Source organism: Aricia agestis, chromosome 10 (genome assembly GCF_905147365.1).
Source record: "Aricia agestis chromosome 10, ilAriAges1.1, whole genome shotgun sequence".
NCBI lineage: Eukaryota > Metazoa > Arthropoda > Insecta > Lepidoptera > Lycaenidae > Aricia > Aricia agestis.
In genome coordinates this window covers 7896799-7906943 of record NC_056415.1, presented here as the reverse complement: position 1 = coordinate 7906943, position 10145 = coordinate 7896799, and positions in this window count along the sequence as shown.

Sequence of the window (10145 nt, the reverse complement as noted above, 5' to 3'; positions counted from 1 at the left end):
AATTTCCTATGTCTGCAACAAGCACATTATTAATTAAGTAGAAATATTTTTAACTTAATATTTTTAATAAACTAGAGCATCCTATCAAATATGGTTTATTTTAATCAATGAGCTTTTAATATTGTTATAATTAAAAAAAGAGATAAATTATGTTATTTCCATAATTTCGTGGTAAATCTTTCCCACTAATGTCAGGACACGACGCAGTTTGAAATTTCATCCCCATAGAGATAAATAATAATAACAATAATATCTATGGACGCTTCACACCTCGTCAGTCTGGCCCCGTGCTAAGTACCTGAAGGACTTGTGTTACGGGTACCAGACAACGGAAATATATTTAATACTTTTATACTTTACATATATTTAATATTTTTATTATATCATACACATATTTAATACACATCCATGACCCAGGAACATTGAAAAACTTTTTGTTCCGTCGGCGGGATTCGAACCCGCGACCCCCGGCTTGAGTTGCCACACCACGGAGGTCGTCAAATGATAATGATAATGATATAAAGATGATGATGATGATTAAATAGCACTTGTACAGTGTACACGTAGTTCTATTACCCCGCGTTCTTTAAATGCGAGACAAACAAGCAAACAATGTGACAAATATGAGCGGGCCGTTTATACTCGTACAATATTAACTCGATAACTGTTTTTAATGTTACGAACTGCTAAGGGTCAGTTTCGAACGCGACGCGTATATGTATTTCTAAATTTGTATGGATTTGACAGATATCAATTGCGTGACGTCTTGCAAATCTGTCCAAATTTAGAAAATATTATGCATTTACACGTCGCGTTGCGGTCTGAATTGACCCTAAAAGGACACATTTGACCTCTTGGCAGTGCCGGATTTATACAGGATGTAACAAAACTAAGTGATAATACTTTAGGGTGTGTATGTGTTCCTGACATAGAGGAAGTGAAAGTAGTAGTGCTGAAAGAGCAAAATTTTTTTCTGATTTGTATGGACAAGCGCCCCAGCGCCATGCACATTCCCATACAAGAAAGTACGCTTACAGCGCTGCCACTTTCACAGAGAACTCTATGTTAGGAATACACACACGAATTAGTATTATCACTTAGTTTCGTTACAACGTGTAGGTATTCTTTATAAATGCTGGTTACTTTATTTCCGTTGAAATAAATAAATATGTCCCATGTACGAAATCTGCAGCCCCTCTAGGACGCTGCCGCCTCTAGGTCGCGGCCTATTCGGCCTATTTATGAATCCAGGCCATATAGCCGAGACTTTTTTGTTTTCGCTCCGTCATAGAATCGCCGATCAAAATGTATGGAATTGATATAAGACGAGTCGAACGTCAACGTCATATTAACGAACGCTTATGTCAATTATTCCATACATTTTCATCGGCGATACTATAACGAAGCAAAAACGAAAAGATTTTGGCTCACCCCCCAGAACTGTCTCTTTGTCATAACACTTTTGTGCTGGCTGTAAAATCCTTAAAAGATCTGAGGGCTTCCTATAATGTGCGCCTTGGGTCTTTTGTTTTTCATTATGAGGTCCGTGTCAGGAAGTCGTTACTCATTTAAATTTAGGAATAGTCAGTAGGACATTGACAAATAGTCATTTCTCGAATAACTGAAAATTCCTCGATTTCGGTATTTAACTTAAACATAATATAAAATTATAACTAGCTGTCCCGCCACTAGTACTCTTACATAAGTTATTTCATTTCTAATACTTTTGTATCAAGTGTCCACACTACGGCTATTTATGTTACTCTCTACGTGCTCTCTACGCTCAAAAAACTTTGCATTTCGACGTTTAAAAATATAACTGTCTCTTTTTTGTAAATGGCATTTCGTATCTTTTGTTTCACTTATCTGTCAAATTTGTCAATGTTTGCAATTTTGAATTTGAAAATTGTTCGGACGAGATTTTAGCCGGAAAATAGTATGAACGTAACAGATATGTATATTCTAGAATATCATTGCTGAATATGCATATAAAATGTGGTTAAAATCAGTAGAGCTGTTTCGGAGGAGTACGCGGCTTAGCATTGTGACACGAGAATTTTATATAATATAACTTTTTGTTCCGTCGGCGGGATTCGAACCCGCGACCCCCGGATTGAGCTACCAACAGCCCACCAACTGAGCCACAGAGGTCGTCGAAACATACTCTACATCTATACAACAGACCTCATACAGAAGTGAGATAGTCCCAACCTGCCTATGCTCTTTTGATTATAAAGCTTTTGCTGAAAACTTCGCCAAAAGCAAGCAAATTCCCAGGGACAGTTTAGGTCTTGGAAGCTTTAAGAAAATTTAAAGGAATGGATAAAATCGCGACTTCCGCTTTCCATGCTATGGAGGCTTACCCAATTTTGTAAATTCTTAGAATTTAAAATTAAAAACAGCAGACTTCGTTTATTACTGCCTTATTTGTGTAATTATCGGCCTGCTGTTATTTCGGTAGCTGGTGATAATTGTATGATGCGACATAACATTACATCATAGTAATTCTTTAGTTTTAATTGTAGCAGCTCCGGTTTGAAGATCGTGTGGAAATGTTATAAACACTAAACTATATACTATATTATTGTAAAGATACCTAAAACGATACAGTAGCTAAGGTTACTGTATCGTTTTAGGTATTTTTTATTCTTATATTTAACAAATTAGTTAAGACTAATTTGTTAAATATAAGTATTCGACAATCTATTTTTTTTAAAAGAAACAGACTATCAGCCGCACTTTGAGACAAATCTTCAATGAACTAGTAGTGTCTAAACACACTAGGCCGAAAAAACGCGGCCGAACGCTTGAACGCGTCACCTCTCTTTGTCTGATAGGTCCTTAAGAAGCGCTTACACGGGCGACAATTGCGGCAATAATTGCCTGGCGACACGAATGGACCGATCTGGAGCAATTAGTGGAGCAATGAGTGGAGCAATGAGTGGAGCAATATGGAGCAATTTCAATAAATTGCGGCAATTACTTCGGCGATATTGCTCCGGATATTTCATATTGCTCAATGTCGCCGATACGAATTGACGAATATCCGATGGGCTCGTGTTTAAGAAGCGCTTACACGGGCAACAATTGCGGCAATAATTGCCTGGCGACACGAATGGACCGATCTGGAGCAATTAGTGGAGCAATGAGTGGAGCAATATGGAGCAATTTCAATAAATTGCGGCAATTACTTCGGCGATATTGCTCCGGATATTTCATATCGCTCAATGTCGCCGATACGAATTGACGAATATCCGATGGGCTCGTGTATTGCCTAGTAACTAGTTGATGAAGTTGCGCCATATCGCTCAATTATATTGTGATATAGCACAATATTGCTGCTTGTTGCCGAAAATTGCTTGATGTAGTCGTGACGTCAAAGTTGACTTAGTTGCCCGTATATGCGTACCTTTAGGCACATGACGGACTTATGTTATTTGGACGCGTTATGTCAAACTCAGCCGACAGATCACGACTAATATTGATTTGACATAATGCGACCAAATGCCGTAGGCCCGTCAACTGCCTATTTATATTATGTAATCAATTTCTTCGCATAATACATGATTTTTCCATCTAGGAGAAGCTGAAACTTTGTTTGTTAAATAAGCAATTATAGCTAGAATCCTACTATCCTACTAATATTATAAAGCCGAAAGTATGTGAGTTTGTGAGTTTGTGAGTTTGTATGTTTGTTACTTCTTCACGCTTATACGGCTGGACCGATTTCGACAAAATTTTACAAGGAGGTAGCTGACATCCTGGATTAACACATGGGCTACATTTTTAACCGACTTTCAAAGTGGAGGAGATGTTATGTTCGTTTTCATTTGATTTTTTTTGTTCAACGATTTCTCCGATGTTTTTGAGCCGATTTCGACGAAAATGTACAAGCTGTTAGCTGATATCTTGGACTAAAAAATAGTTTTCATTTTTAACCGACTTCCGGAATAGAGGAGGTGTTATTTTAACTTTTTTAAATTGATTAATAGGCATTCGCCCAGTCTCCTGCTTGGGGGGGCTGCGCCCCCCCAAACCTCCCCCGAACCTAACCTAACCCCCCCACCCCTCCTGGAACTGTTGCTTTTAACGAAATGGTATCACGTCGTTAGTGCTGACTTTTAATTATCCTTTTTACAAACAAATGAAGTAATTAATTATAAAAGTGAATTTATTCCCTCCCCCCCCCCTCCACTCCTGGAACTATTGCTTTTAACGAAATGGTATCGCGTCGTTAGTGCTGAGTTATAATTATAGTTTTTAGGCTTTCGCCCTGTCGCATGCTAGGGGGGGCTGCGCCCCCCCAAACCCCTCCCCCTCTTCGAACTGTTGCTTTTAACGAAATGGTATCGCGTCATTAGTACTTATCATTTTTAGAAACAAACTGAGTAATTGATTATAAAAGTATATGTACAATTATAATAATTATAGGTACATCTGAACATAAAATATATATTTTTATCTCCTTCGTTTTGGAAGTCGATTAAAAACAATAGCATATGACATGTTAATCAACTTCCATCCCTCAGTCATCAAAAATTTATTTTTCCGATGATCAAACTCAATTCATTTTGTCTCTAATTACCAATAACTATTTACCTATACACTATTTAGATAACTTATAAATCGCGGGTAACTCCGCGGGGCACAGCTAGTATGTTATATGTCATGATTATATTATTTACAAATAAGATTTCATAACAAATCCATAACTTGTATCATAATACAAGCATGTAATTTTTTTAAATATTTGTTTATCATTTGTGCTATTTCCTGTACCTTTGTTCTTTTTTTTTTTAATGAAATAAGGTGCAAACGAGCAAACGGGTCACCTGATGGAAAGCAACTTCCGTCGCCCATGGACACTCGCAGCATCAGAGAGCTGCAGGTGCGTTGCCGGCCTTTTAAGAAGGAATAGGGTAATAGGGGAGGGTAGGGGATTGGGCCTTCGGTAAACTCACTCACTCGGCGAAACACAGCTTTCTGTGAGCCCGTGGTATTTCTCCCGTCGAGCTGGCCCATTCGTGCCGAAATATGGCTGTCCCACGTCAATTATTTTCATTTTTAAGATAATTACTACTTAATTGGTTAAATTTCATCAGTAAAATTGTTATAAACATTTAAAAAATATAAATTGTTATTAACTTTATTGTTGGTTGCTAATATAAGTACTAGTTTATGACTCTCTTCACGTAAAGCTATGATGGAAAAATATGAAGAAAGCTAAGCTTTAGAGATATTTATATACATTCCAGTACCAAAATTTAATCCATAGCCGAAAATGCAAATTTTATACCAGAATTAATTTAACAAAGAAATACAAATTATACACTAATCTAAAAAGGATTTGAAACAGATCATAAAACGCCTGGACTAGCCCGCTGCCCGCCCATACGATGTTATCCGAGATTCCGTTATAGCTCGCCACACTTTGACTCATCTGTATCTATTCATCTCATGTATGCAGATAACGAGCTTTTTATGTCACGAACGAGCTATAATATCATTTTTGCGGTATCTGCTATCTAGGTCTAAAAATAGTGATTTTCCAGCTCGAAATAGGATCTCAATTAGATTAAAAATATAGTGAGTGATGCGTTGCGGTACATGATAACAAATAGTCTTTACAGCGAGGCCATGAAGTCAGGCTACACTACGTTGTCGCGTCCAATCGTTAAAATCTTGCATTGTTATTTATGTTGTGGGCTGTGGGCTATCGTGTGCTGGAATGGAATTATGCACTATAGTGTATAGTTCTGCATATATCTGCGCATATGCGGCACTACAAGACAGTGACAGCGCTCGTTGAATGAACTAGAGCCCCTAGCCAACATGTTTTCTTTGTCGCTTCTTTACATAATCTCCGATCAAAAATGTATGTGTTGAGTCGACAAACGTATCATGTCACGTCAATTCCATACCTTTTAATCGGCGATTCTATAAAGAAGCGAAAAAGAAAACGTACAGGCTAGGGGCTCAGGTATTATCTCCTGTCTGACATTTGGGTTTGCATCCAATGATACAACTAGGATACAACGCATTAATGTAGCTTATTAAACAGTGAAAAACGTTGGAGGGGCGCCGCTGAAGCGACGATACCGCATCGCAAAGGAATAAAATGACCTCGCTCCTACTACAAAGAATTGTTGTTATAAAAATAGGCTAACCGAGTTTTATACGATTTTTTACCTACATAGAATCCTAACGCAAGAAATACAAGATAAATACTTAATTACGGGCTTCTAAACAATCTATTTAAGCCCAAGCATTGTTAGAAATTGTTAGAAAAATTATGAATTTAAATCTAAGCGGAAATAATCTTAGGACCGCTCGGATAAAAATAGAATATTAAATGAACATCTAACATTTTCTTTCTACAAATTCTCAACAAATAGAAGTTAGTAGAGCACCTGCATATTTCATTAGATCATTCGCAAATGCACTGCGATTTATTTTTCAATAGAGCTTTGAATTCTGAACGATAGGAGGATTAATGTTTCGAAATTCAAACACGAAGACTCCATGTTAATAAATATTCAAGTTTGATAACAACTTAGCGCCACACTCGGCTAAGTCATATAGTGTTCTTGAATTTTGTATTTTAGTAATGGACGCAGGACGTACCAGTTATTATAAGCATGTTCACTGTTCAGTTTGGAGCATATTATGATGGAGGAATTATGTACATATTGATTTAAGAAAAACAAAGATGGACGCTTTTAAAACTTATAAATTGTAGGCTCCAAGGCAGCGTCAGGATCCTATAGCTCTTTTACTGTCAGCTTCATTCAAATCCGTATTGTAGGATGATACAGTAATAGGTTAGACTAGGGGTTTCCAATCCTTTTCAGTCTGCGGCGCACTTACAAGTCAACATTTTGTCTATTATAAATCTATTACAAAAATAATATACATAAATAAACACCTTTAATGATTATAGTTAGATTAAGCAAGTAAATAATAATAAACAAATATTTAAGTATCTGCATGGTTTGTATTATTCATAATATTATAATTTCATTTTATAATATTTGTAGTTATGGATAATAATGGAGGATCGGACTCACGGCGCGGGCGCCTTTCACGGCGCACCAGGGCGCCGCGACGCACAGTTCGGGAACCCCTGTTAGACTATAGCTAGTGCAATGGGGATTGTCCATTTTTTTTAATTTTGCTCATTACAAAAACATTTCGAGGAATAAGGTCAGTGATCGTTTTTCTGTATATAATCGAAAAAATACCCATTAGTTACTTATATTTTTGAACAAATATGTTTAACCTTTGTTTGACCTTCAATGGCGTTAAATTAGCAATAAATTCGACCAACATTACGTTTCGAACTTTTGGTAAGCTTCTCGTATCAGCTTTCACATAATGAGAACTTGCATTTGACGAACCAGCCATTATATAAATCAGATTGAAAGGAAAAAAAACATACTGCAGAGGTCAATTATTGGCCGCCGATGATGACGTCAGAGCGAAACTTTAAAAATTTATTGAGAAAAAACTAGCCAATGAATTTCAAAATTATTTAATTTATATTCTTAAAATACCCTATTTTAACGAAAAAATATATAAAAAGTACATGTGATTTTTTTTGGACAATGCCCATTATTGTAGGTAGGTACACAACGTTTTTTATACGAGTCACAAACACGTTTTGATCTTTATGTCGCGGGCCGCAACCAAAATTTTAGGTTTAAAAAATAACGTTCCTCTAATTAAATATTGTAAAATTATCTTCATCGTGGGTGTGAATTTCAAAATGGTTTAACTTTACGCGGGCCACTGATAGAGTCCCGGCGGGCTGCAGGTTGAGTGTAGCTGAGCTAGAGCACCTCTCTGAAAAATAACAACACTACGCTAATTGCTAAGTTGTTGGACAGTCCGACTAAAAGGAATCGCGCTTAAATCCATTATTGCGGTAAGCTTCAATCCTGTTTTATGTTTATCGATAAGGATATAGTTCCTATAACCGTAAAAATGGCAATATAATGTAATATGTATAATATATTGTGGCTATTATAACGGTCGAATCGATTGCGGATGCTATCGAATAGCAAGAGGTGAAAAACCAAAAGGATATCAAATTAACATTTCTTAAAATAACTAAGTTATGGACTTGAAACGTGAAGATATGCTTCAAAGCTTTACGCGTATCAAAGGTTTGATTGAAATATTAAAATTATTTTTATACTTGGCGAATATAACTTGATTCTAAATTAAATTTATTGTTATTTTCATGTCCAGCTTACAGTTCTAATAATATTATATTAATTAATTCAGTTTCTTTAGAAAAATTGTATATTTTAATAAATACGTAGGTACTAGATAAGGTATATTTTAACCTACCTATCTAAAATTATATTTTATATTGCCTAAGAGAAGACCGGTAAGTGGTACCTATTATAATATTTGTAACGTCTACTATAAAAAAAACGTATACTATAATAAAAACCAGTTACTTTATTGAAATAGGTATTTATTTCGATGTATACAATGCACAAAAAATATTTAAATATTTGTAGAATTGTAGCATAACATGTAACAACATTTCTCACGAAGTTATCCCTTGATTGTTGTAGCGTTAATCACATATTATATGTAGATTGTAGAAATAATATGTTATTTATTGTATATTTATTATGAATACTAGGTATTGCCCGCAACTTCGGTGCGCTGCTATTTGCTCATCGCGTGGGAACCCTAGTTAAGCGATTAAAAACTATCATATTTTGTCCTTTCCGAAGATTAAACGTAGCCAGCTAAATCGACATCGACCTCGACAATCGACAATCGATGAAGGACGACCTCTGTGGCTCAGTTGGTGGGCTGTTGGTAGCTCAAGCCGGGGGTCGCGGGTTCGAATCCCGCCGACGGAACAAAAAGTTTTTCTTCCTGAATTCTGTCCTGATTTCAGTCCTGGGTCTTGGATGTGTATTAATATGTGTATCATAGTATAATAAAAATCTTAAATATATGTATGGTATAAAAGTGTTAAATATATTTCCGTTGTCTGGTACCTGTAACACAAGTCCTTCAGGACGGGGCCAGACTGACGTGGTGTGAAGCGTCCATAGATATTATTATTAAATCGGTTTAGCGGCTTAAGAGTGAAAAGGTAATAGACGAAATAACACACTGGCGAATTACTAATGTTAGTATGGACGACATGACAATAAAATTTTCAACATGCGTAGTATTATACAAAAATAAAAATCTTTGAATTTTGATAAAAATAGATTTATGTCGAGTTCAAACGATATAAGAAAAATAAATCCAAATTTAAAGTCTCACGCAGATTTTACTATCTCATATACCGCATTACAATATTTAGTTATTATGATTATTGTCCTAAGAAATAGTTTTATCACGTAAAAAACGTAAACTATGCAGCTTATCCATACTAATATAATAAATGTGAAAGTGTGTCTGTTGTCTGTTACCTCTTTACGCTTTAACTACTACAGCACTGAACCGATTTCGATATAACTAGGAATAGGGATTTCCCTCACTTTGAGTCCCGGTAAGGGACATAGGATAATTTTTACCCCGGAAAATATGCGGTTCGATTTTAGTGCAAAAAAGTTACAGGTGACATCTAGTTGATGTAGAATTATTATATATAGCATGATGATGGCTTTTGGGCTATAAAAAACTCACAGCGTTAACGAGTAACGTTAACCTTCAAAGTTAAAACACATAGCTCATTAAAAAAATATTTCGTAGCGGACGTCTACGTCTACGCGACGTAGCGACGTAGCAAAGACCGCAACGCGCTCGATGCATAGTGTACTACAATAATATAATTTATATAATAAATTAATGATAATTAATTATGTAAAATAACCCTTTCCTTTAACCCTCAGAACAGGAAAATTCTAAAATCTGTGCTTTAACCAAACAAAAAAATATATTTATAAAATTTCTATTTTTTTTTTTGACAAATGAAAAATAGTTACTGTTGTGATTTAGGTCTGGATTTGAGTAAGAATTCTTTAAATACTTGAATAACTTTTTATTGAGAAAACTTCGTCTTACAATTTAATTTAATTTCTTTCTGTTATTTATTGTCTTCGTAAGTTCATATACAACTGTATTGTACTCCTAGGTCATATTACAACCACACATTGTAACAGATGCTA